The sequence below is a fragment of the Canis lupus genome, chromosome 17 (assembly GCF_011100685.1).
Source record: "Canis lupus familiaris isolate Mischka breed German Shepherd chromosome 17, alternate assembly UU_Cfam_GSD_1.0, whole genome shotgun sequence".
Lineage (NCBI taxonomy): Eukaryota > Metazoa > Chordata > Mammalia > Carnivora > Canidae > Canis > Canis lupus.
The window spans coordinates 42828725-42856279 of record NC_049238.1 but is presented as its reverse complement, the minus strand read 5'-3'; the positions used below and the strand labels follow the sequence as shown (position 1 = coordinate 42856279).

At 35.3% G+C, this 27555-nt stretch overlaps 1 long non-coding RNA gene and 1 other non-coding gene across 3 annotated transcripts in view; one reads left to right on the top strand and one right to left on the bottom strand.

The window, feature by feature from the left end:
• Window positions 1–826: 826 nt before the first annotated feature.
• The window catches only part of LOC111090439, a 74595-nt gene continuing 47866 nt past the window's right edge, over window positions 827–27555 (top strand). The window contains exons 1-5 of one of the 2 annotated variants that reach the window (XR_005371886.1): window positions 827–965; window positions 2690–2763; window positions 6309–6410; window positions 6752–6910; window positions 18130–18252. This is a non-coding gene — a long non-coding RNA (uncharacterized LOC111090439). The remainder of the gene's footprint in view (window positions 966–2689; window positions 2764–6308; window positions 6411–6751; window positions 6911–18129; window positions 18253–27555) is intronic. The other variant, XR_005371885.1, reaches the window with a different exon arrangement.
• Window positions 15039–15146, bottom strand: LOC119877205. Its single transcript, XR_005372845.1, has one exon. It is a non-coding gene; the product is annotated as a U6 spliceosomal RNA (small nuclear RNA).

Below are 27555 nucleotides of genomic sequence, written 5' to 3'. Positions count from 1 at the left end.
GAAAGTTTTCATACCTGCTGTTAGCATCTATTTTTTTATTGGTAGGCATGCAGAAAACAAAGGCAGTAGTGTCTAGACAAGAGATATGAGCCTTCCTTGCTGACTCTTCACCCGAAACTCCCTACAGTGCCTATTCTATTTCTAGTAGACTAATGTCCTCTAAGCATTTAATTAAAAAAAAAAAAATACTGCTGCTGAAAATCAACTAAGCCAAAATTCCAATTCTTCCTTAAACCTTTTGGCTATAATAGCAAGCATCCTTGGCCATTTTCAACCTGAATTCCTGTCTTTTTTATGATCATTTTCAAAATGTTCAATTCTTTATCAACTCACAAGAAAATGCATTATTTTTCCTCTTCCCCAAGTTCTAATACAGATCATTCTACACAGGTGAAAACAGAGTCCTAAGCCTTACTTCTATTTTGCCCACCCCCTCCCTGCCTTGCCCTACTGTGATGTTGTATTCAAGATGAGTAGATCACTCAGTTTCCACTGAAACAAAGATTCCAAGAAAGTAGTGACCACTGTATGCAGTCAGAAAAAAAATCTGGTTTATTCAGTACAAGCAAATGCTTCATATAGTGAAGCACCACATGTATTTTACCTAATACAAGACTTCTCAGTCTCAGCACTGCTAATATTTTGTTTCAAAGAACTCTTTATTGTGGGAGGCTGAACTGTGCATTGTAGGATATTTAGCAGCATACTTGCCTTCTACCCACTAGATGCCAGTAGCATCGTCCTGGTTGTGACATCATAAATGTCCCTATACATTGTGAAATATCCCTGCAGAAAGAGAGACAAAATCATTTCTGATTGAGAACCAGTGACCCAGTAGGTATTGTGTCCTTTCCCATTCTGTTAAACAAGTCAAAATTCTAAAAAATACTGTATTATCTTGACCTCATTTGTAAATAAAAACACTCCCAACATTCTACCACTGCAACAATGCATCAAATTGAAATGTAAGTAGCAAATCTTAGAACATATGGGGAGGAGGTAAGCTTTTAATTGAGTGCTTGCATATGGATGAAAAAATTAATTAAAACTGCAGTAGTGTGTCATTAAAATCTCTCTGACATGTTAAATAACTGAGACTGTTCCTAAGGAAAGTGAAGTTAGGTGTCTTTGCTAATCCTTTGGTATATAATGCCATGCTTAGAGATTTGCTTTGCTTCTTCCTCTGTTTCAGATTATTTTTCTGGAGCTCATTAAACACTCTTCTGCCTACCCCCATAAACACTAGTTGGGGTATTTTATTTATTTTAATAATCAACTCATCCTGTTTTCCTTGGGCTCTCTCATGCTTGACACCATATTAAGTTCTGTCTGCCCTCCTAATTTCCCCATCAATTTCTTAAAGATTTAGCATGCCTGTAATTTGTGAAGCTAAACACTCAGGAGAGGAAAAAAAGAAAGATGAGCAAAACTGTATATATATAAATATTTAGACATTGAACCAGCTTGGAATGTCTGCAGCCATCTTGAAAAGGTACAACCAAAGAAATTGACATACAGAAGATCCAGGTGCTTATGCCACTACTAAGACACATTAGATACATGTGTGCTGGAAGGCACAAGCCAACAGCCAGGATCTTAATTCTGCTGTTTAGCTTTAATTATTTAAGGATTTTTGACTTAAAATCATTGATATTCCTATTCTGAGAATAGTGGTCATAAGGTAGAGAGGCCAGGAAGAGTTAACAATGATAAGAAACACAGTTTTTACCATTGAGATGTTTGATTTTTTAAATTATTTTTAATAATTTTATTCATTTATTTATGAGAGATACACACAGAGAGGCAGACACTAGGCAGAGGGAGAAGCAGGCTCCCCGTGGGAAACCCGATGTGGGACTTGATTGCAGGATATTGGGATCATGCCCTGAGCCAAAGGCAAATGCTCAACCACTGAGCCACTCTTTGAAATGAGCATCCCCCATTGAGACGTTTGTACTTCAGATAGTATGATAGATATCTGGCTCTTAATTTTCATGTGTTATCAGAGCTAATATATCACCTTAATTTTAATTTGTGCTTCTGTTCAATATATGCCCCGCAACCTATTTGCGTCATTCTAACCAGGAACTTTATGCATACATGTTATTTAATTATATCTTATTATTTTTGCAGGGTTCTTGTTTTCATCCAAAATATCTTTCTTCTCTGTTTTTTTTTTTTTTGCATAATTTCATATTTACCTTTTGAGAACAAATTTTAAATATCACTATGGAATTATCTTTCTCATCCATAGTATTTATGGAACTCTCTATAGTTTCATGATCTTATTATTTTAGTAATAATAAATCTAAATATTACTAAGAATCAACTATTTACCTTATGCTTTTCTTTATAGTTACATGTATTAAAATTTTAATCCTTTAAAAAATCCTAGAAAGTAATTATTATTCCTCAAAAACAAATGGCAAAAATTAAGCAAGAGAATTTTAAGTAATTTGTACAACGGTAAATAACTGATGCGGACAGGATTCAAATTCAGGCAGCGTAACAGACCCTGAGTTAGGATGGGGTTGAGGCTGGGGCCCCTGCTTATCTGCTGAGATTTTTGCATAATTGTGGAGATATTTACAATACATAGATTATAGAGATAATACATTCAGTTCTAAACCAGAACTTGGAAAAACTGACATTAAGTTTTTTGTTTTTGGTTTTGTTTTTGTCTCTATAGTGAGCTAGGAAGGTGTCTGATGGGAAGTGAAGGAGAGGTTAAGGAAGGCAAGACAAGTTCATCAGGATTCCAATGTTAGTGCTTTCCAGATGCTTTGCTTTATTACATTTGATTTGCATATGAGAGGAGATGGGTATATACTTTAGGATGATAGAAATAATGATAATAACAAAACATTCTTAACATGTTTTACACTTTGCAAAGCACTCTCACATATATAATCATACCAAGTTTACTTTTACTATGGGAAAAGTAAAGTATTTGTTTTAAAGAAACCACCTGTTTTAAAGAAAAAAAATTGAGACCCCAAATCTGTGACTTCACGAAGATTGTGTAACTCCCAAATTCTACCACAGAATGTAATAACAATGAGATTTTTATTATTCAATGCCTAATTTATGTTTATTTTCTTTTTTTTTAATTTTTATTTATTTATGATAGTTACAGAGAGAGAGAGAGAGAGAGGCAGAGACATAGGCAGAGGGAGAAGCAGGCTCCATGCACCAGGAGCCCGATGTGGGATTCGATCCCGGGTCTCCAGGATCGCGCCCTGGGCCAAAGGCAGGCTCTAAACCACTGCGCCACCCAGGGATCCCTATGTTTATTTTCTTAAAATTCCCTTCCTCCTCAGGTAAACACACATGCACATCCACACACACATCTGCATGTTCACCTCTTCCTTCCACATGTTTGTACACACATGCATGTATTCACATCCCCCCACATGTGTGCATACTCACATCTCACATACATGGTTCCTACTGATACCTCTCCTTTCTCTTAGATTCCTCTCATACATGTAACACATTTGTAGGTCTTCCTAGCCAACAAAAGAACATTTATTTCTCTAAATGACCTTGGCTCTTTTCTGTTTAATCCCATAAGGCCTAAGTTAGGGATTTTTTATTTTTTTAAGACACACACACACAGAGGCAGAGACAGAGGCAGAGGGAGAGGCAGGCTCCATGAAGGGAGTCCAATGTGGAACTCAAAGTGGGACTCGATGTAAGATTTAATCTCAGAACCCCTGGAACACACCCCGAGCCAAAGGCAGACACTCAACTGCTGACCCACCCACGTGCCCCTGGGTTAGGGAATTACTGAAAGTGGATATTTGGGTAATAGGTTCTTTATTAGAAATATTCAAGGACAAGTTTAGTCAAAGTAATATTCAAAATAATTGAAAGTATATTTTTTGTGAAAATATCTGAAGCTTTCATAGAGTGAATATATTTGGCATTCTTTCTCCCTCAAGAGTTTTTCTAGGGGGTGAAAAGGGGATAAAAGAGAAAGGGAGGGAATCCTACTATTGTCATTTAAAATGCCATTAGCTAACGACAGCATGAAGTCTTAGACCATTACATTTTGGAATGTGAAAGTACATGTTCTGGTGAATACATTTCCTTCTAGTAAAGGTTGTTTGATTAAAGGGCTAGCCCAGGACAGGCATGAAGAGAGAACTAAAAATCTGCAAGTAGGACTTCACAGAAGTCCATACTTCTTTCAAAACACAAAGGTCTCTTCCAGTATCAGCAAACCTGAAATTACAAACACTTATCCAGTTCCACTGCTGTGGAGTATCACTGTTATCAATGTCAAGTAAGATGATTACTGTAAAAATAATATCTTGTATTATAATAACAGGAGCGATGTAAACAGAACCTAGGAAAGGTAGGTAGAGGTGAGTTGGGGTGATTTTCAAGTTGCATTCTTTTTCTTTTTGGCATAAAGGAACCCTCATATCCTTGTCTATTTTGTATCCGTCAGACACTACATATGACGTTCTTCAATCTGATGGTTCAGGTGAAATGTGATTTGGTTGCCACCTAGCCACTTTCTCTCCTTTGCTTCTGGAACGGGCACAGATTTGTTACTGCCACTGAGCCTAGAGCTCCAAGGTTGAAATTATTCCTGCCCTGCCTTTTCTGTCCTATTCACAGCTGGAGACATCATCATTTCAGCTTCATTGGATTTCCAACATTCTTAGGCCTTTCTCACTAAGCCCTCTGCACACCAGAAATACTCCTGCATGTCATAATTAGATGTGTGAAAGTAGTCAAAATAAGAAAAATCTGAAATAGTACCTTAGTAGCAAGAAATATGGCTACTTTGCAATTTTAGAAGGCTCATACAAGTGCATTTGAATGAGACCTTGCTTCGAGCTTGTCAAATATACTATACATTCACACACAAAAAAAAGTTAAAAGAAATAACATTTGATACATTAAATACAGGAATATAGAGTGAAATTGCTCAGGCTTATGGGAGGACTCAATCAGAGACTGGTATCCAGAACTCAGAAAACAGACCAACAGAGCCCTAGAAAATAACTAGAGTCTAGGTAATAAAGAGAGGAACTTAGGACTTAATCTGGAGTTATAAATGACTATCAAGATTTTGAACCTAATGTTGAAGACCAACCACATTATATGATACATGTTGAGATTGTTATGTTCAGGCTTGGCAAACTAACAAAAAATGAGGGCACATGGCCTATAAAGGGAGAAATAGAATAAATACTAATTTTGGGAACTAATTTCTCAGACATATGTAGTAAGATGAGGCTTATATTACTAATTAGGTATAATACTAAAGATCATGAAAGAATATGGTTGTATCCTTAAATGTTAATTAAAAAAATGTATTCTCTAAAATAAAAATAAAGTTAATATAGTGTCTTAGTAAATTATATGAAAAACATGTACTAGTATCACTCAAATTCAGGGATATATGGCCTGATAAATGACTAAAAACACAGCTTGTCTAGTAATTTTTGCTCTCTCCCCTGTTCCTGCCATTGCTGTCTGCTGTAGTCAGACTCTGGTTTCAGAGCTCAGCAGGGAAAAGGCAAAGATTTCTGTTGTCACAAAATCCCCTACATCCCTGTGTGTGTGTGTGTGTGTGTGTGCGTGTGTTTATATTTGCCAACTTCCCATCATTTAATCCAATCCTTGTGACCACAGAGAATTGGTTCTTTTTTTTTTTTTTTTTCTTTTTTAAGATTTTATTTACTTATTCATGAGAGAGACAGAGAGAGAGGCAGAGACACAGGCAGAGGGAGAAGCAGGCTCCATGCATGGAGCCTGACGTGGGACTCGATCCTGAGTCTCCAGGATCAGGCCCTGAGCTGAAGGCGGCACTAAACCGCCAAGACCCAGGCTGCCCTGGTTCTTTTTTTTTTTTTTTTTTTTCTTCTCCAGACAGTGAGTTAGATGTCCCTTTCTCTATTTTTACAAGCAACCCCTAGTCTCTGAGTTATTCTTTTAACAGTATTCATTCTGTTTGATTTGAGAATGATAAAGTATATCTTTCCTTACATCTTTTGTTGAGAGAGGCAAAAAGCCAAAGAAGTATTTACTCCTATAAATTCCTTTCAAAATAGTTTTCCTTTTCTTACTTCAACTGGAGGTGTGTCAGAGGAGATGATAGTCAAACTACTAGTTGTAGCTTTTCTTATGTACCATGAGATATGAATGTAGATCTATTTAGGATACACAACATATTTTTTTAGCTTTGAAACATTAACTGAAATTCTAAGAGAAAAAAATCACATTTAGTCTTGTTGTTCTAGTTTAAAATAATCCATCCATGTCCTAATATTTATTTCCATTTACTTTAGATTTTCTGCTTCTGCATGATTGAGAGTTACTCCAATTAAGGTGCTTTTCATCTTCAGAGTCTTTTACAAACAGTCATTAATTACAGCTACGCATGTAGTCAGGTAATGATTTGGGATATCTCAGGGGCTTCCTGATTTATGTTTCAAAGGACATATGATGATTAGCAATCCTTCCTTCTACTACAGCATAGAAGGTGACTCTTGCCTAAGTCAGTGTGCCAGAGACAAATTAGCTTGAGTGTCAAATATACAGATTAAAGGCCTTTTATTCTCTCTTCTTTCTTTTCTTCCATCCATCCTCCTGTCCTTCCTTTCATCCTCCTTTCTTGCTTCCCTCCTTTAAATGAATCCTTCCTTCCTTCCTACCTTCCTTCCTTCCTTCCTTTCTTCCTATTCTTACTTACTTACACAGGATGACAGAGAATGGATTTTTCCTCTTTCAGGAGTAAAGAGAACATCTCTCTGATTTCATAGCATGAAGATGGAAATACCAGCAATTTATGTCTCTTCTTGCTCACAGCCTACAGTTGTTGGTCCAGAAAGGAAACACAAGCACTTCAATAAGAGCAGCTGCTTTCACACCCAGATATTTCCTTAATTTTGTAAGTCTATTTCATCAGAAAAGTTACTACTTTTGGACCATGAATAGTTGTAGGAACTATTCAGTAATGGTAGTACAATGGTACCACTACCATTGGTACATTGTACTGCCTTCAGTTTATAACTAGCTAATCACAAAGGCTTGTATGGCACTCTTTAAATTTGTCCAAAGTAAAATATAGATCATTGATGATTGTAATGGAGATTATTTCTTAGGAAATCTGATTCAAAGTTTTTGATGAATGTTTCAAAAATAGTATGATCAGGATGGAAAAGTCAGGACACTTAACCAATTTAAAATAGCAGCCCCAAGGTGGTGCCAACACAAAGGGCAGCCAACCATCATGACAGAAAACCAAATGTTTATGTAAATCATTCCATAAATGTTTTATGAAAACTGAAGAGTATTGTCATTTGAATTGTAAATTACAATATCCAAAGTGAAGTGATCAAGTGATTCAGTTATTGGTTTGTTGTTTAGATCTGAGCATCTTAAACCTACAAAAACCTTCTTCCCCTTGGTGCCAATGTCACTAAAACAGACTTGGGAATATATTTGGCACCCTTACCTCTGATCATTACTCCTCCCCAAGTCTTACTCGTCCCGCCCCAGCCATTACTGCATTGAAAATTGACTAGTCTGAAGTATGTCCTTTATAAGAAATATTTAAGAAATATCAGAGGACATTCAGATTTTTCAAGTAGGTATGAAATCAAATTCCACCATTTGAAGATAGATACAGTAAGAAATTTGACAATTCAAAGTTGAAAATCCTAGCCCCATCATTTAGTTTACACACATGTGCGTACACACAAAGTTGGTAGAAATGATTTGGCATTTCTCAACCCTGAATTTTCTTCTCTATAAAATGGGAATCTCCTCGGTGTCCATCGAAAGATGAATGGATAAAGAAGATGTGGTCTATGTATACAATGGAATATTACTCAGCCATTAGAAACGACAAATACCCACCATTTGCTTCAACGTGGTTGGAACTGGAGGGTATTTTGCTGAGTGAAGTAAGTCAATTGGAGAAGGACAAACATTATATGTTCTCATTCATTTGGGGAATATAAATAATAATGAAAAGGAATAGAAGGGAAGGGAGAAGAAATGTGTGGGAAATATCAGAAAGGGAGACAGAACATAAAGACTCCTAACTCTGGGAAATGAACTAGGGGTGGTGGAAGGGGAGGAGGGCGGGGGGTGGGGATGAATGGGTGATGGGCACTGAGGGGGGCACTTGATGGGATGAGCACTGGGTGTTATTCTGTATGTTGGTAAATTGAACACCAATAAAAAATAAATTTATTTATTTATTTATTAAAAAAATAAAATGGGAATCTTTATAGATTTGTTTTGTAGATTTAATTAATAATGTAATTAACATGTAACATCTGTAATTGACATGGTAGATATTATTTCAATAAACATTTTAGTGAGTTTCTACTTTAAGTTATAAAATATAGCTATTTTGCTAGAATTAGGACTTAAAATTGGGTTTTAGAAGGAAAGTATTTATATATGTTTCCATTTTTTAGTGTGCCTTCAATTCATGATTTGGATCAGGCCAAAACACATATGAGAAAAAGTTCAAACATACTAGTAGTCAAATAAATACAAATTAACCATAAAATGGATTTTATATTTATAAATATAGTATTATTGATATGTGTAGGAAATTGGCAATTTCATTTTCTTCCTGGGATGTGCAAGATGGTAGCTTTACACGCTTCTTGTAAGATAATTTGACTCTGTTGAGTGCTTGAAAAAGCCTTATTCCTTTTCCTTCACCATTTCTAGACGTTTATTCCTGGAAGAAAATTTGTGTTTATACAAATATTTATAAAACAATTGGAAATATATGAGCATCTAATGATAGAGAATATTGATTGACTAAATGGCTATATTACCACAAGGCATAGAATCCAAAAATGATGCCATGGAATAATGTATTGAAGTACCGGAAATAGGCACTGTATACTCTTCTTTTTTTTTTTTTAGATTTATTTATTTTAGAGAGAGAGCATTAGTGTGAGGGGCAGAGGGAAAGGGAGAGAGAATCTCAAGCTGACTCTGTGCTGAATGCAGAGCCTAATGCAGGGCTCTATCTCACTACCTTGAGGTCATGACATGAGCTGAAACCAAGAGCTGGACATTTAACCAACTGTGCCATCCAGGTGTCCAGCATTATATATTCTTCTGTGGAAGAATGACTGTTACAAAAACACATGTATAATATGAGACCATTTTGTTACATATCTATATGTGTATATATTTTTTTCTTCAAATACTTTATATAAGGAAATATATTCTATCTTTAATAAAAGGAAAACAATATGATTTTATAAAAAATATCAAAATATTCAGCTCACCATTTACACCTGTATAATTCTGTTCATTAACAAACTTAGTGCTGTTATGATATTCTAATCATTTACCTGTTTCCACATATATCTTTTTGATTTAAAAAATTACATGTTTGTTGCCATCTTCTGTTTGTGTATATTTTATACCTGTTAAATATGACACAAAGAGGAAGTTGGATTAGCCAAAAACACTTTCCCTTTTCCTTTCTTTCTATCTCCAGACTTTTGTCTGTAGTGACTGTCATTTTTGGTGGTGCCATCAAGAAAATCAAAGCCAAAAGGAATTTCAATTTTAGCAGGAAAGATTAATTTAGTTCCAGAAATGTTGATTTGCAATGCTTGTGTTATTTCAGGGTGATAATATCTAACTGCCCTACTGAGGAACATTTAGATGTAGTATTTGGGAACTGACATGGTTTAACTTTACCAAGGCTCTGTGATCTTGAAAAAACTGAAAATGTTATAAAATCTCCCCACTTGTTTGTGTTTCATAAAATGGCTTACTGAAAAGAACCACCTTTCCCCCAAATGATTAAGGGGAAAGTCATAGACCACCCCCCCTTGTTTACCCAAGAGAAGACCAGCCATAGATCCTCTAAATTCCCATCCTTTGCCTGATAGATGATTAAACCTGCTTGTCCCTTCCGATCAGTCAGAACAAGATACCTGTTAATCAAACTTCAGGTAAGATTTTTTTCCTTCCTCCAGGCCCCTGGGTCAGGCTACAACCTGCCTTTAACAGCCTCTCCTGAAAATAGGATGATCTCAAGACAAACCATTCTCTAATCTACTGTTTAATTATGCCATTCCTATTCATCTCACTTTCCCATACCTGGTTCTTTTCAGCCTTGTTTGTCTTTTCCAGTGGAAGAAACATCCTTAGGCCTAACCCTTGTGAAACTTGCATACTGTGGCCATACTGCTGCCCCTAGAACAGTCTCTTTTGCCAACTCTTTGCAATAGTTCTTTCAAATGCAGTCTCTTCTTAATAGGCCTGCATTTGTCTTTTATTGATCAAGGAAAGTGACATATAATTGGTTATAAGAGAACAGAAGGAAAAAACTTGGCTGAGTATGTAACCCTGAATATCATCAATATTTACAGGGCACAACAAGGATAAGGAGTACATGAGATAGTTTGGAAAAAAAAATCTGAGGAATATAGTGGAAATTGGAGACATTTGTATGCAAAATTAAAAGTGAGAGGCATAGCCCTTGTCAAATGCAAGGTTTTATTCTCTTGACAGCTGGAAAGAAAAGAGGAGGGTCTAGGAGGAATTGGAAAGTATTTGACACCTAATTTGTGTTGAGATTTCCTTGTGCTATAGCAGTTAACTCTCACAAAGCACTCACTATTATTGATGAATAGAGTGAAGGCTTTGTAGTCAGACAAACCTGGGTTTAAATTTAGATGTGTGACTTAGACGATGAGTAATCTAGCCTAAAATGGCAACAGTGGTAATACTAATACTAATATATTGATATATACATAATATACTACACATAGTGTTGATTATTATGTATTGAACAGGTATGTTTCAGAAATGATACAAAAACACATGCTATCTAATTCCATAGCTATTATATGATACAGCTTTTCTCAATACCCACATTTATCTGTGAAGAAACTATAGCACAAAGATGTGAAAAAAAAAAAAAAAAGAAAATATGTCCAAACTTACATGATGAATCTGGGATTTGAACCCAGGCACTCCTACCCTATCACCCATGCAACTAACTTCCATATTGGATTGTCAACCTTTATAAACTTCTTAAATTTGCTTTGTTTTTTTTTTTTTTTTTTTTGGTCTTGTAGAAACCAGCTAATAATATGTACCTTAGGGGTTTTTTGGAAGGATTAAACAAGACAATAAAATAAAGTGATAAGCATAATGCTTAATCTTTTAGAAGTAATAATACTAAGGCTCAGAATGGAAAAGAAACTCACTCAAGGTCATACAGGTAGTAAGTAAAAGAATTAGGATTCAAAGCTGCTCTCTCCCTAACTCAAAGACTGTTCTTTTTCACCACAGCTTGCTGTCTCAAATGAGTGAGATAAATTGAATCTTGATTAGTAAATGAAACAGTGCATTTGCTTTTATCATTCTGCTGCTTTTGGAAAGTATTTTCAACCAGTTCTCTTGTGGGAAGGGCAGTGAGACCAACAGGACCTTATGTCTTAGTGATTGCTTCTCCATCTGGCATGATTGAGTAAGGATGCAAAACTTAGGAGGAAAATCAATTCACTCTCAGCTGTCGCCTTTCTTTCCTCCTTACCGGTGTTTTACAACATCTGCTTGCTACTGTTTCTTTCATGCCCATGATTCTTAATCATTTTTTTCCAGTTTAAAATTACATTCTTCTCTAGAGGTGTCCTCTCACTCATTGCTAAATAATGCAGTACATGATGTCCCACGACGTTTTGCTTCTGTCCCTGGTGAGTGGACAAAGGCAGAACAGATGTGGCACACTGTCAGACAGAGATATCAACTGCTTTCCAAAGCTGCTTCCATGGAAGGCCTGAATTACTCTGGTATGAAAGGGTAACAACAATAGGAGCCATTAGGGCTTGGAACTGATTGCATGTCCATATCCTGTGGAAGATTAAAGAACACAACAAATTGAGCTGCAAAGGGCCTTAGTCTAAAAGTAGCCATCTCAGACTAGATCTAGAGATTAGACAAAGAGAACAAGAAATAAATATCTATTTATGTGAGCTCGTGGCATAAAATAAGCTGCATTAAATGGAACTACTAAAGATAGTTATAATTTTCTCATTTTGTGAGTCCATTAGAACAGAAACCCTATGAAAAATATTGAAAAAATATTCTATGAGTGTGTGTGTGTGTAAGAGAAAGAGAAAAAGACAGAGAGAAAGCAGAGTATCTCATCCCTCTTGGGTTATTTTTATTTAATGTCTATATTGTTCACTGGGATACAAGTTATACAAGACAGAGACTGCTTGTAAAGTGCCTTGATTGTGGCTCTTCTTTCAGGCAGTAGTAGCAAAATACGTATCATTTTCACTGGAACACAGTCTTAGGTTCTCAAAACAATTTACCCAATGAATCAATAAATTGATGAATATATGCATGAGAGAAAGGGAAATTGGGATTAAAGTGAAGATGCTCATCTTTATGAAATCAGTGAACTCTTAGGAAATGAGAGTTTAAAGGACAGTTGTGGGTAAAAACTAAGTTTGTCCAATTCCCCACATTTGAGACAGGTTTGCATGTTTTAGAGAACTTTGGTGGTGGCAAAACAGCTGTGGTGGAGAGGGAATAGAAGAGGTACCCAAGTTTTGCCAATTATTCACAAGAAGGAGATAGCCATCAATGAAATGAAGTATTCACTTCCCAGCCTCCCAACCTCTTACTCTCACCCAGGCAGAAGGCAGACAACCCTGACCCTTGTGCATTGTTCAGTTAAAGCCATATATACATGGTGCTGCAGCTGCTTGCTTATACCTGTCTCTCCTATTAGACTTCAAAGTTTTAGAAGCTAGGAGACTACAAAATTTAATTATCTTGGACCCTTAGAGGCCTGTCAAATGGCAGGCATTCAATCCATGAATGAATGCACTAAGTAGAGAAATGTGAAGAAACACAAAGTGTAAATTGCTTTGTTTATTTTTGTCAAATGCATTTGTTTCTCAAAATACTTATTGAACAGAGGATTCTGAGGAGATGGCACAGTAGGAGGCACCAGGAATCTGTCTTCCCACCTAGACAACAGTTTTATTGGTAGAATCTATCTGATGAGATTACTTTGAAACTCTGGAGCATGTTCAAAGCTTGAGACTTCTAGGGGAAGGCATGGTGGTAAGCCATAGTTCATTTTGGTCAATTTCAGCTACTATCCTCCAAACCTAGCCCTGTGGCAGGTAGCTGTGTATGTGTTCCTGGAGCAACTTGCAAGGCAGGCAGTAAGGATACTGTCCTTCAAAGATCAGGGATCTGTGCTCTAATCACTAATTGCCAATTCTGATTGGAGACACAGAGGTGCAAACACAGGTGGGTAGTCACTGTTGCGTCTTTCACTGCTAATTGTAATTATTTATAAGAGCCAAAAGATAGAAGCGCCCCAAGTGTCCATCAATGAATGGATGAACAAAACTTGGTATATACATACAATGGAATATTATTCAGCATAAAAGAGGTGATGGTACATTCTGAAATGTACTTTAAAATGGATCAAACCTGAGGGTATCATTCTTAGTCAACATAGCAAAAAGAAGAATATGGTATTATTCCATTTATAATTTATATGAGGTTTCTAAAGTAGTCAAATGCATAGTGACAGAGAGGAAAATGGTGGTTGCCAAGGGCTTGAGGGAAGGAGTGATGAGAAATAATCGTTTAGTGGCTATAGATGAGTTCTGCAGATGGATGGTGGTAATGGTTGTACAATAATATGAATATACTTGATGCCACCGAAGTATATGTTTAAAAATGGCTAAGATGGTAGATTTTATTTGTATTTTACCACAATTTTAAAATTAAAAAAATATTGGGAACAAAATTATTAAATGCACAGAGATACTTAAAATTTCATTATAGCTATGTTTTATTAGGTTTATACTTAGTTCAATATATTTTGGGATATTAGATTATATAAAATTATATCATTACATAGTATAAGCCCATGTCTATAATTAGGCTATGCTCATTTTATAGATAAAAGAAACAGGAAAAGGAGGAGTAAGTCACCAAAGATCCTTACATCAAAAAAAGTATGGTTAGGATGTAAACTAGTTCTGTCCCTAAAATTCATTTAAAAATAAAAATGAGGATCCAGGGTAAGTCAAGCTGTTCAGTTACTACAAAAATAATCATTATATCCCCTTACTTGCCTTAATTTTATGATCACTTCTACAAAACAAGCAGACAAAAACAAAAACAAGATTATAGAGAAAACCTCCTAAGCAGAAATGAGAGATAATAGGTAATATTAGTAAAAAAAAAAAAAAAAAAAAGTCAAAAATAGCATCATCAGCTACCCAAGAAAAAGCAACAAAACATTTGGGAAAACTATTACCATTCTCTAGGGAAAAAATTGTACAAAACTTGCTTAGAGTAACTGACAGTTAATTACTGATCAAACTACTTTATTGACTCCCCCCTAGTGTGGTGCTTTGAGAAGTGTCATTTTCTGAACACAAATTTCAGTGATATCTCTACATTAAGATGAAACATGTCATCTGGGAATAAAATTTTCACCTTGTTTGAATTCAGATGTCATTGTGTTTACACATTCTCTGTTCTTGGCTGTATTATTGGCTTAGAGCATGAGCTGACATATATATTTTTTGGTCTGGCTGCCATGCTAGCTCAAGGTCCTATGACCCTAGCAGTTTTAAAACAATACTAGAAAAATATTGGCTTGAAATATTGGTGCTTTGTCTTTTTGGACAAAGAATATTTCCTTAAAAATAAATCAAGGCAAACTAAATATCCTTTGCCCCTAAAAATAAATATCTATAATGTCAAGTTTAGATAATGCATTTTTGCCTCTAGTCAACTTATCAAATTTATAGGCTAAAGACAGTAAATGGAACTTTTCCTGTAGTTTTGGAATTTTAGGAATTTAATAGGTGATATATTTTGTCTTCATCTGGACTCTTCAGGCAAGATTTGGTTATTGGGCCATCTCTACCTTTTTTTCTCCCATCTCACCCACTCAACATCTCACTGTCACACAAAGAAAAGAGGGAATGAAAAAGTGCATCCAAGGATTAACAAGTGAGTAGTAAACAGAAGGGGAAACTGAGGTTAAGGGCAGAAATTCTGCGTGTCATCCTTGCGCAGGGGCCATGCTAATCTTCTCTGTATCGTTCCAATTTTAGTATATGTGCTGCCGAAGCGAGCACAAGGGCAGAAATTCTGGAGCATGTTTATGTGCCAGTCAGAATGGCTGAGTATAAAAAAAAATGCAATGATGCAGAAAAGAGATGTGTGTTTGTGTGTGGTGTGTGTGTGTGTGTGTGTGTACACCAATTCACATCTACTAATTCAAATATTAATTTCATTCAGAAACACCCTCATTAACACAACAAGAATAGTGTTTGAATATCTGGGCACCCTATGGCCCACTCAAGTTGACACATAAAATCCACCATGATCAGGGATGAATGAAGGAGAGGATCTGACAAGATACAAGTGGAATGAAACACAGAGTACTAGTAGACAGGGTGTTTTCTTCTGGCACATTTTCCACTTTCATAGTTTTAGTTATTGTTTGAGTCCTTATTTGTGATTATGTTGTTAAATTCTATACATTCTATGTGATTCTTTTTCTTAAGATTTTATATATTTATTCATGAGAGACATAGAGAGAGAGGCAGAGACATAGGCAGAGGGAGAAGCAGGCTCCCTGCAGGGACCTTAATGCAGGACTTGATCCCAGAACCCTGAGCCACCCAGGGATTCCTATATGATTCTTTCCTACAGTTATCCCATTTTCTGGTAAATATCACCATTGTCTAGTGAAATTATTTATCTTTTATTTCCTAGAACATAATAATCATGTGTGTTTTTTTGTGTTTGCAATTCCATTTTCTGGATCTTTGGGTTTTTTCTTACATGCCATAGTAGGCTCTGAACTCCAATTTCTGTACATCACCCCCACAAATCTAGTGAATGCTCTGTCAGCCACCATGTTCAGTGTTAGCAGTTGTCCACAGGTGAAAGGCAGAAGTTGGCATCCCTCTTCCTCGTGTTGACACCATAGTTCATATTATCTCTCCAATGCTTTTAAATATGTGTTTTAGTTTTTGTCTGATTTTTCTGTTTGCTCTCACTGGAGGTTTTGGGCAGACCAACCTTAGTTAGCTCCTGCCAGAAATGGAATCCTCCATATCATTTCAAGAACTGATCCGTCTGCATTATAGTCCTAGCCAAATGTGATTTTAAATATTCCATTTCAAAACATGAAGCAAAAATAAAATATAAAAAAAGGAAGAATAAATTTGCAAAAACAGTATTTTTTACTGTCCTAATGTTAACTCCTTATCTAATTAGAGAACTCTCACTTTTCACGGTCTTATAAATTTAGCTCTTTTCTCCGAGAAGCTAAAACCTGACTTTTGACAAGACCATCATATTTCTTAAAACATTATAAAACTGGTAATACAGAATAAGTACTAAACAAAATTACAGTAAAATGGTAAATTTGGTTGTAAGTTGTCATACTGAATAAAAATCTATAAATATTACTTTTTAGATAGCCAAGATATAAGGGGGATATTATGGAAACCAGGTGTCTAATTAATGTTATCTATAAATTCAGTGTAACATCCTGTTGATACTGTCTATGGATTGACAATTTTGCTTTGGTTAAAATACAAATTTCAAGAAAATGAAAGTTAATTTATTTACTCAGTCACTTTGCTAATCGGTATGTGACAATTAAGTATTTAGAAAGTAAATGCGTATGTTTCCAGACACACACACACACATATATATATTTATATATATACACTCATAAATATTTCTAAAGTAAAAGGTGTTATGAACTCCAAACACTTTCTTAATGGACCACATTGTTAGCCTAATTGTGTTGTCCACTTTTTAACTGCTAAATTTGCAGCCTGGGAGATGAGGATACCCTGTTAGGGCAGCTCTTGTGGCCATATACCAGCAGCAATCAATGATTAATTACAGATATCATTAATGTTAACAACTGACTCAGAATTTTTCATATATGCAAATATTATCAGAGGCTGTACATTAAATATTCTTGTATCTGTCACAGAATCACACTGTGGCACACTTAATTTTTCAAAGAAGTTTACAGAAACATTTTCCCTCCCCCATTACTTCTGTAACATGACCTCCCCCATCACTGAGAAGTCAAGTTTCTAACTCTGTTCCCTAGAAATCTAAGCGCTTTGACCAGTAGAATAAGGGAAAGGTGATGCTGTAGCATTTGTACCCATGGCCCTTAACTAGCCTGAAAACTTGTTTCCTGCCTTTTGAAAACCAGGGGTATTGCTGTGAGAAACTCCCAAGCCACATGGAGAGGCTCTACATAGGTGCTCTGTTGCCGGCTGCTCCTAAGTTCTAGTCAATGACTATGAGCATCAGCTATGGGGCTTCTTTGTTATATGTGCTATGCAGCAAACTTTCAGCTCCAGTCGTATAACAGATCTCAGTTGAACACAGAAACCAGTAGAACCATAAAAAAGAATAGTACTTAAAATATTTTAAACATTACATTTTGGATATATTTTGTTCTGTAGCAACAGATTGTTCAAACACACAGGCTAAGTCGAGATAATGAATGTCTTTGAAGAAACATGCTATTGTGATCTAAGTGTATACATCCTAAATACTTCCTCTGCCTTCTTACACCTCCACTCTGAGAATGTTAAGGCTGGAAAAACATCACTGTATTCCACCTTGTTTACAGATGAGGAAGCTGAGGATTTTACGGGGAAAAAAAAGAAAGACTTAGAAGTATTGCCTGGGATTTTACCAAAGGGAGTACCAGAAATTTGGTATTTGTCTAGATCTTCTGCCTCCAGCCCTAGTCCCAGCATGTGAATGTGATTCCCTCCACACCACGTGCACAGTGAACTAACCCCAGACCTTACTACTACCATCAAATTGTTTCAATCTCTTTCTTCTGCTTCTTTCTTTTCCTTTCTTGCTCTCCCTCTTTATCTCTCTCTTGGTCTATTTGTTTGTACTTGCTTTCTATTGTACTATAACATAAGGATGTTTCCTCCTCCCCTTGAGTGTGGGCTGGACTTTTACTGACTCATTTCGAATGAATAGAATAAGATATAACTGACACCCAAGAGGAGAATATAAAGAGGTGCTGTGATATCTGTCTTGATTATTCTCTTTCAGATCACTCGTGCAGGGAAAGCCAGCTTCCATGCCTTGAAAACACTAAGGCAGCCCTGACGAGAGACATATATAACAAGGGATGGAGACACCCCTCCACCCCCTCCCCACCCAGCCAGCAGCCAGGTGAGTAAACCCTCTGGGAAGTAGATTTGTAATCCTCAGTCAAGCCCAGCAATTTTTCCGAAACCTTATGAGAGACCCCGAGCCAGAAATTCTCATTTAAACCCACTCTCAAATCCCTGATCCTGAGAAACTGTAATACAATAAATGTTTATTGTCTTAAGGCACTATATTTTGGGCTAATCATTTATGTAGCAGTAGATAGCTAATTAAGATTTCACATATTTTTATGGTTAAGAAAAACAACAAAACAGGAGGTTGAGAAGAACATTTATCTTTTTGCATGTATACTTGTTTACTACTTGTTCAGCAAGCAAAATGAATTCTAAGGAAACTAAATGTGACCTTTTACATGTTTTTCCATATGGCTTATTCATCTGGACCAAAAATTCTATATAGCCATTATATTATAGCTATTTACATAGTTCTCCATAAATATTGTTCATGTTCCTACTATACATATTGCGGTATCTTAACTCCATTTCTGTCTGTGGATTTTTTACCATTTGAATGCCTTAAAGCAACGAGAATATAGCTGGTAAGTACATTTTGAATCCCTGTTCTCCAGTAGTTTGGATCTAGAAATAATTATAATTTTATACTCATTGTATCATAGTCCAGTTGCCTGATGTTCTGATTTTTTTTTTTACCACTTTTTTCCTTTTTTTCCCAACGATTCCCATTGTATCATTTCATATTGTTGAATCTGGAGTTTGATCCTTATGATGATGTTTTCTCCCCTCTTGCCCACCTAATTATATGCAATCGTTTTTATACCCCCAGGTGTGGGCCTATGTATGCAACAATTTGAATGAGTTTCCTGATAGCAAGGCATAGTAAAATAAGCATGCTTTGAAGTAGAGATGAGGACCAAAATTTCCTAAACATGGACTATTTTTTTTTAAAGACAAGCTTGGAAGAAATACTTTAGGATCTCTATTATTAATTAATTCTTAGTAGGAGTAGTAATAGTTCTTAAAGAAATTTCTCTGATTATCTTAGTGTGGGAATGGTAAAGGCAGTTGTAAAAGGGAGGCAGCATGACAAATGAGTGGGTGGGAGTTCTCTCAAGGGTGTTATTCATAGGTAACTGGCCATAACCAATCAAATGAAAGTACAAGAGAAAGAGGAACAGAATAGAGAAGCAGCATGGAAACTGACATTTAGGAAGCATTTGCTATATGTGAGCCATTATGAAAGACTCTGCATTATTTCAAATTTTCCTTTAAGAAAGATTAAATTATACCAACTTTACGGATGATAAAGGAGAAAATTAGAAAGCCCAGTTGACACCTACTAGTCCCTACAACTAATAACTGAATCTGAAACCACAATTTATTCTCAGTCTTTTCCTCATTTGAATGTAACCTGATGAGTCCAGAAACTAGGTCACAGGAAGACTAGTGGAAGGTAGTGGAAATGTTTAACACAGAAAAGAGAAGATTTGGCACAAATAAAGTATCTTCAGGTATTTGAATGATCATCATATGCAACATAAAATAGACATAACTAATTCTCACAACCAGAGGTATTGTTCTAGAAAAGCTACCTAAATGATAATTTGATAAGGAGATGGAAAAATGAATTTTATATAAAGAAAAGATGGTACTAGAAATTTGTGGTGGCTCATTCCAACCAGAAATTTCTTGGGCTTTGCTAACCTGCTAACTTTGTATAGGTCCTAGCTTCCCAGTTTATCCAGAGCTTAGATTTATGCAAAGTCATCCACTTACCAAAAGAGAAACACAGAGGTAGTAATTATATTTTCTGTGTCCTCCTCACTGGGCAAGTCTGTCCAAGTTTTATCAAATTTCTCTCACCACAAGTCTTTACTTCCTTTTCCTTCTGAATATCAGTAGTTAACTTTGGTTCTATAATTATTTCGTGTCTGTATCTCATCTTCTGATTTCTTTAAGTTATGTATCACATCGGAGATATATAAATCTTATATTCATTCCTTCACTCAGTAATTCTTTTTAGTAAGCCTGTTCACAATACTTTTATATAAGGCTTTATAAATTAATATACGGATGAGAAAGATTCTTTAACCTTAAGGAACTCATTGTCTAGAAAAGGAGACAAGCAAGTTAACAAAAAATTGCAATGCATGATAGTAAATTCTATGCTTGGTCAAAGTATAAGTGAGAAAAAGAGCAGAGATACCTAATTGAAACTAGTATCATCAGGAAAGGCTTCAGGAGGAATTGGGATCTGAGCTGAATCATAATAGTCTCATGGAAAGGCTAGGAGACAGAGACTAAACCTTCCTTAAGAAGGCGTTTAGGTGGTGAAAGGAGTATGCATATGGCAGTGACCTAAGGTCTCCTCTACTTTTTTTTCCTGCTGTATATGTAATGTTTCTGAGGTGGGGAGGATGGGAATAAGTCTTTGTTGAATGATATTGCCCCCCTGCTCTCAGCAGAAATCTGTCAATATTCGAAGATGTTTCATGACTGGAGCAAGGAAACAATTGATATTTAGTGAGCAGAGGCCAAGGATGCTACTAAACATCCTACAATAAACATGAACAGACCCTTACAACAAAGAACTGTTTAGCCACAAGATATTTATAGCACCACGAGGCAGAGATTATGCCTTATATGCATAAAAATGTTTGAAACCAACGTCTACTTTAAATATGTTATCTTTGCAGGCTTTAAAGTGAGAGAGTAACTGGTAAGAGCCTCCTCTCTTCTGTCTTCCCCCAGGCCATTCAGAGCTCTACTATGGGCACAATAGGCATGGCATATGGCTCTGCCAAGCTTGCCACTTTTATAAAGTGCCTTCGGTTTGCTCTGACCTTTCTGCATGGGAGACAACCTTGCATTCCTAATTCTCTTGGATTCTTCTTCTTCTTCTTCCTTTTTTAATCTAGGGAAATGTATTTCTTGATTAAGTGCAAGATCAAGTGTATCTTCTTCCTAAATTAATGATTCTCTTGACCAGAGTGCTCATTCATTTGTTAATGCTCCAAGAGGAAATGTGCATTCCTCAGACTCCATAAATCATATAAACAGGATTTTATATTCACCATTTAAAAGGAGATAAATCATAACTTATCTGCAGTATTTTTGGTTTGTACTGCAAATATATCTGTGGATGTACCCAGGACTTTGGTGATTCTATCATTTCCTCAGGGTCTTATTCCTCCATGGCTCCTCCTTTACCCTAATTAGAATTATCCACTGTTCATGTAAGTATCACAATTTAGAATATACATCTTTTAAAAACTATATCCAAATATTACAATCATACAAGGCCTAACTCAAGTCTTATATTTTGTGAGACCTTCCAATTTGATTAAAGTTCACATTAGCCTTTCACACTTAATTTATCTAGAAATTAAAATGGATTATTAATTATTCTCTCTTGTCATCTTAGCACAAAATTATATTTGCCACACGATTAGTATGTCTTTATACATGTGTATAAGCACATAAATACATATACGTGTGTATTATCTCATTTCTTATGTGTTTTTTTATTTGTTGTAAGATTTTGAGTCCCTAACTGATGAAAATAAAATAAAAATAAAATAAACAATATCAGACGTGCATTATAAAATAATGTGCTTTGAATCTAGAAGTAACTGTTAATATAACTAGCATATCTTTGTTGCCTTTAGTGTAAATTCAAGCCTTTCCCATGAGAATCTAATAAAGGGTTGCTAATATGCTTTAATTCTTTTGCCAACTTAGCCCATGTTCTAAGGTTCTATTTATACTCAGCGGAAAGTGGTATGAAATTGACTAGTGAAGTCATGATATTATGGTTTACAATGAGAAATGTATATTTGATCTTTGTCCCAATTCTGGCACAGAACTCCCAAAACCTTTGGGATTTCCTAAATTGATGATAGCCATAAAAGTGTCCTTTGTTAATGAGATGTCTTTGGAATCCACCTAAGGATGGAGACTGGTTGCCAGGAATGATGATTAAAGGGTTGGAACTTTCATTTCACCCTGACCTCTGGGATAGGGTGAGGGGCTAAAGGTTGAGTTCAATCACCAATGGCCAATGATTTAATCAATCATACCTATGGAATGAAGCCTTAATAAAAACTCAAAAGGACAAGATTTGTTAAGCTTCCAGGTTGATGAACACATGGAGATACAAGGGAGAGTGGTGTGCATAGGGAGAGTAAGGAAGCTCTGAGGACTTTCCCCCATACCTTATCCTATGTATCACTTCCACCTGGCTGTTTCTGAGTTATAACCTTTTATAATAAATTAGTAATCCAGTAAATGAAATATTTCTTTCAATTCTGTGAGTGGCTCTAGAAAATTATCCAAGCTGTTGGAAATTCCAGTCTATAGCCAATTATTGATAACCTGGACATGCAATTGGCATCTGAGATGGACAAGTTTTGTGGAACTAAGCATTACCCTGTGGAATCTGATGCTGTCTCTGGGTAGGTAGTGACAGAATTGAGTTGAATTATTGGACAGCCAGCTAGTGTCAGAGAATTGGTTGGTAGTGTAGGAAAAATTCCTCCACACATAATTTGAACCAGAATTATTAGAGGTCAGCTTATCACCAGAGTGATAAGCACAGCATGAGTGTCCTGCATTTGTCAAAGTTTGGCTAGTTTACCAAGGGGAACTGGCTGAGTGCTTGAGGACAGATCAAAGTATTAATAAAGTAAATGCTACAGTTGAGGAAATGAAGTAACTGAAACAGAGAAGAGGAAAAAGCATTTCTGGGGCATGTTATGGACACTATATATATCTATATATAGATATAGATATAGATAGATATAGATATAGATATAGATATATCTTATTTAATATTCACAAAAGCCTTTTGACATCATCTTCATTGTCAAAGATGAGAGAAACTAAACTTTGAAGAGCAGATGTTTACTCAGCTAGTAAGAGCAGTGCTTGAATTTAAACCCAGATTTAGTTGGCTTTGAACTTTATACTCTCCTAATGTTTATAGGGCTTTGGGCAACCACAGATCTTTTAGGATTTGTGTTTGTTTGGAAATGAGGACAAAAGGGAGAATCATGGGCTGAGAAAGAATGGCCATGGATCTGTACTAATGTTTGGGAATATGAGGCATCTGCAACCATGAACACAATCAGTCTTGTAGAACATTTTGATTATCACTAAAAGAAACATCCCACCCATTAGCAATCATTCTCTATTTTCTCCCAACACTCCAACCCAAGGCAACCATTTATTTAATCTATTTTTAGTATCTATAGACTTGCATATTCTGGACATTTCACTTAAATGGAATCATGCTATAAGGCCTTTTGTGACTATCTTCTTTCATTGGCATTTTTTAAGTTGTTCCATGTTATGTAGCAGGTATCAGTACTTCATTCCACTTTACAGGTAAATAATATTCCATTATATGAATATATCATGTTAGTCTTTTTATCTATCCTTCAGTTGATGATATTTGGGTTGTATCTGCCTTTTTACTGTTACCAATAATGCTATTATGAACATATGTTGATAAGGTTTTTGTATGTATGTGAAAGTATAGTTTCAGTTCTCTTGAGCATCATAACAAAAAAATAGAAGTGCTGGTTTATATGGTAACTTTAATTCTTTGAGGAACTGGCAAACTGTTTTCCAATACAGCTGCACCATTTTACATTCTACTAGCAGTATACGAAAGTTCCAATTTTTCTACACTTTCACCACAATCTGAATATAGCCATTCTGTATGTGTACAGTATTATCTCACTATGGTTTTGACTTAGATTTCCCTAATAGCTTATATTTTTGAGCATCTTTTCACATACTTACTGGGAATTTATCTATCTTCTTTAGATTATAGCTTACTTTTAAAGTTTATGTGACAAAGGACTTAGAGTAATGTGTGTCTGCTGTACAGTAGCCTAATTTTTTGGTATAGCAGTCTGATTTTAGCCTAATTTTTCCTGTTTTCTTAACTATGATATTTCTCTTTAAAAATCACTGTAAATCTTCAAGAGTCTTTTAAGTTTTTACAGTTAATAATTTATTAGAAATTACTTAACTTTCAGTAGCATGGGCTTGCACTTAAGCTTTGTTCAATGAGCTTAATTTTAAGATTTGCTAACTGTATAACTTATAAACAGTAATTAAAGATGGATATAAATATCAACTGAACACATTTACATGCAGTTACAAAATTGTTATTTAGTGAAATTTTATATTACTTTTGTGTGGTTTGAGATAAAACAGTAGCAGTTATTACCTATATCAGTTGCAATAACATTTTGCACAGAAATAATTTGAAAACTTCAGCTATCCCTTTTAAAATCTTTTAGAGAATGGATAAACCTTATATAACAATAATGGTGATTTTTATTTATTTTTTATTCATTATGTACCTAGTATAATGCTAAACCGTCTACTTCAGCTTTTACAAGTTAATATTTGTAAAGAACCTATAAGGTAGATATTATTACCCTACTTTTAGAGTTGATAGAATTGAGATTCAGAGAGGTTAATTTACTCTTTAATGCTAAATCTTTTGTGATTTTTAAAATCTTTTAGAGAATGGATAAACCTTATATAACAATAATGGTGATTTTATTTATTTTTTATTCATTATGTACCTAGTATAATGCTAAACCGTCTACTTTAGCTTTTACAAGTTAATATTTGTAAAGAACCTATAAGGTAGATATTATTACCCTACTTTTACAGTTGATAGAATTGAGATTCAGAGAGGTTAATTTACTCTTTAATGCCATACAAACCTTAAATATCATGTGTCCCCATTCTGCAATGTCTTCCTTTCTTTTTTTTAAATTTTATTTATTCATGAGAGAGAGAGAGAGAGAGAGAGAGAGAGAGAGAGAGAGGCAGAGACACAGGCAGAGGGAGAAGCAGGCTCCATGCAGGGAGCCTGATGTGGGACTCCATCCCGGGACTCCAGGATCATGCCCTGGCCAAAGGCAGGTGCTAAACCACTGAGCCACCCAGAGATCCCAATGTCTTCCTTTCTTCTAATAATCCAAATTAACTACTTTAGCACAACTCAAATTCAATATATTTCATACAGATTTTCTTAGTAATTTAATCCACAGAATGATAAAACTTATTCATTCAGTAGAAGCTTCATTGAGCCTTTTATTAGGTACCAGATGCCACTTATATGCTGTGGACAAGCAAGTGAATAAAACATTATGACTACTATGCTAGTATAAGAGATAAACTTCCAAGAAGTGTGAAAATGGAGAAATTCTGTTGCTATCAGAATAAAGTGGAGGGTCATTTTAAGCTCCAGGAAAACAAAAATCTATGCCTGCTTTATTTTGCCTTGTATCACTCATGCCTACCCAGGGGCCTAGCAGAGAGAGTGGATACAATAAACTCATACTGACTTGTTGAATATATTTTTAAAAATATCTAGTGAGATTAGAGGAGATTAATGCTGATGAATTTGAGTTCTTCAGTATCAAAGAATAGACTTGGGGCCATGAAAGGCAAAAATAGAGAAGGATACTTTACCAAAGGGAGAGAAGAAAAGGCAGGGCCTCAGAGGAGTGACTGTGTGATCTTGTGTGGTTCTGAATGGCTGCAGCAGAAAACTGGACCAACCAGCCAGAAATGAGGCTGCAAAGGTGTCTGCTGGAGTCAGTTCAGGAAGAGTCTTATGTGTCAGTTTGGGGGGTTTGAGTTTGTTCTAAAAGCAGTGGGGAATTGCTGAACTGTTTTAAGCAGAAAACTATGAAAGATGATATTTATGATTTAACACATTGTCCTAGCAATCCTGTAGAAGACAGATTAAAATGGGAAAACAATTCAGGGAAACTGGATGGCAATTGTTTTAGCCCAGCCGCTATAATAAAATACCATGGATAGCGTGGCTTAAACAAAAGACTTTATTTCTTAAAGTTTGGGTGGCCAAGAAGTCCAAAATCAAAGCTGGCAGATGCAGTTTTAGGTGAGGTCCCTCTTCCTGTTCTGCGCATGATCCATTTGAGGTAACTGATGTCTCTTACTCCCCTTATAAAAGCACTATGTGATTAACATAGAGCAAGAGAGATCATAATAAGGAATTAGATATTTCATTTTTTTTTTTTGTTTTTGTGTCCAGGGATAAGGATTCTTGTGAAGGTGATGAATTTAGCATACAGTTTGAGTTTGCTATGGAACATACAGTTACAGATATCTAATTGAATTTTATTTTTCAAATCAATCAATGCATCTTAGACTTAAAGTTTTACTGTGAATCATTTTTTTGAATATTATCCACTTAAATATGGCATATATTGACTTCTGAAATAGGGTGAAAATTTCTTAAGGGGAAGACTTAATACCATTATTTATGGTCTTTATAATACAGCTAGAAATCAATGTATCTTTAGAAATGCCTGCTGAAGTAGATAAATATGAACTTCTTTAATGTAAATAATACTAAGATATTAATTGGTCACATTTGTGCAATGCTTTGTGGTTACAAAACATCTTCAACATTTTTTTTTATTTAGTATCACATTGGGAATTCAGTTTTTGCAACTGTAATGTGTTAGGTGGACCAGGTATTATTCCCTATTGCAAGAGAATACATATGTGTGTGTGTGTGTGTGTGTATTTATATAAATATATACATGAGCATTGCAAATTTAAGGGTGTTATGCTCTATTAAAGAGGCAGAACAAAACCGTAAGGCCATGTCTTTTTTCCTATGTATGTATTATTTTCTTTATTATCTTTTATCTAAAGATTCCTATAATGTATTTCTCTCCATTCTTTTACCCCATCCAAATGTTTATTCTCTCATCTTTTGCCATTTCAAGTTCTGTTGCTTTTAATTTATTAAGTAAGCTTGAATCTAAGGTAATATTAAATCTATAGGGCAAATGTTCTGATTTATAGGCCAAGACCTTCATAACTTATGTAAAACATTATAAACATTATAAAATGTTTGTTGTTTAATAAAGGTGAGAGAGAAGTTTTGTTTCTTGAGAGAGGTAGGAACATAGTATGGCATAGTCTAGGAGTTCTGTACACTAGCTTAATGAAAAAGAGATAGAAGCTGTGATAATTACAAACAATAGATTGATTTTTTTTTGTCGACAACAGACTAGTAATGAGCTTATTTTCCCATAATTTCATTGAATCTGGATGTTTTGACCTTTTATATTATTAAATTGATCATCTACAACTTGTTGTCAAAAGTTATATTATTTTCATGTGATTATTGAAGATTTTATGGCTGCAGTTAATATTTTCCAAATTATGTTCAGAAACCATTCTCTGATGTGTAGAAGCATTTCATATATTTTTAGAGCAACATTTTCATATAGTTAAAATGTATATTCTTTGTTTTTTTATTTGTCTTTTGATTTGGTTT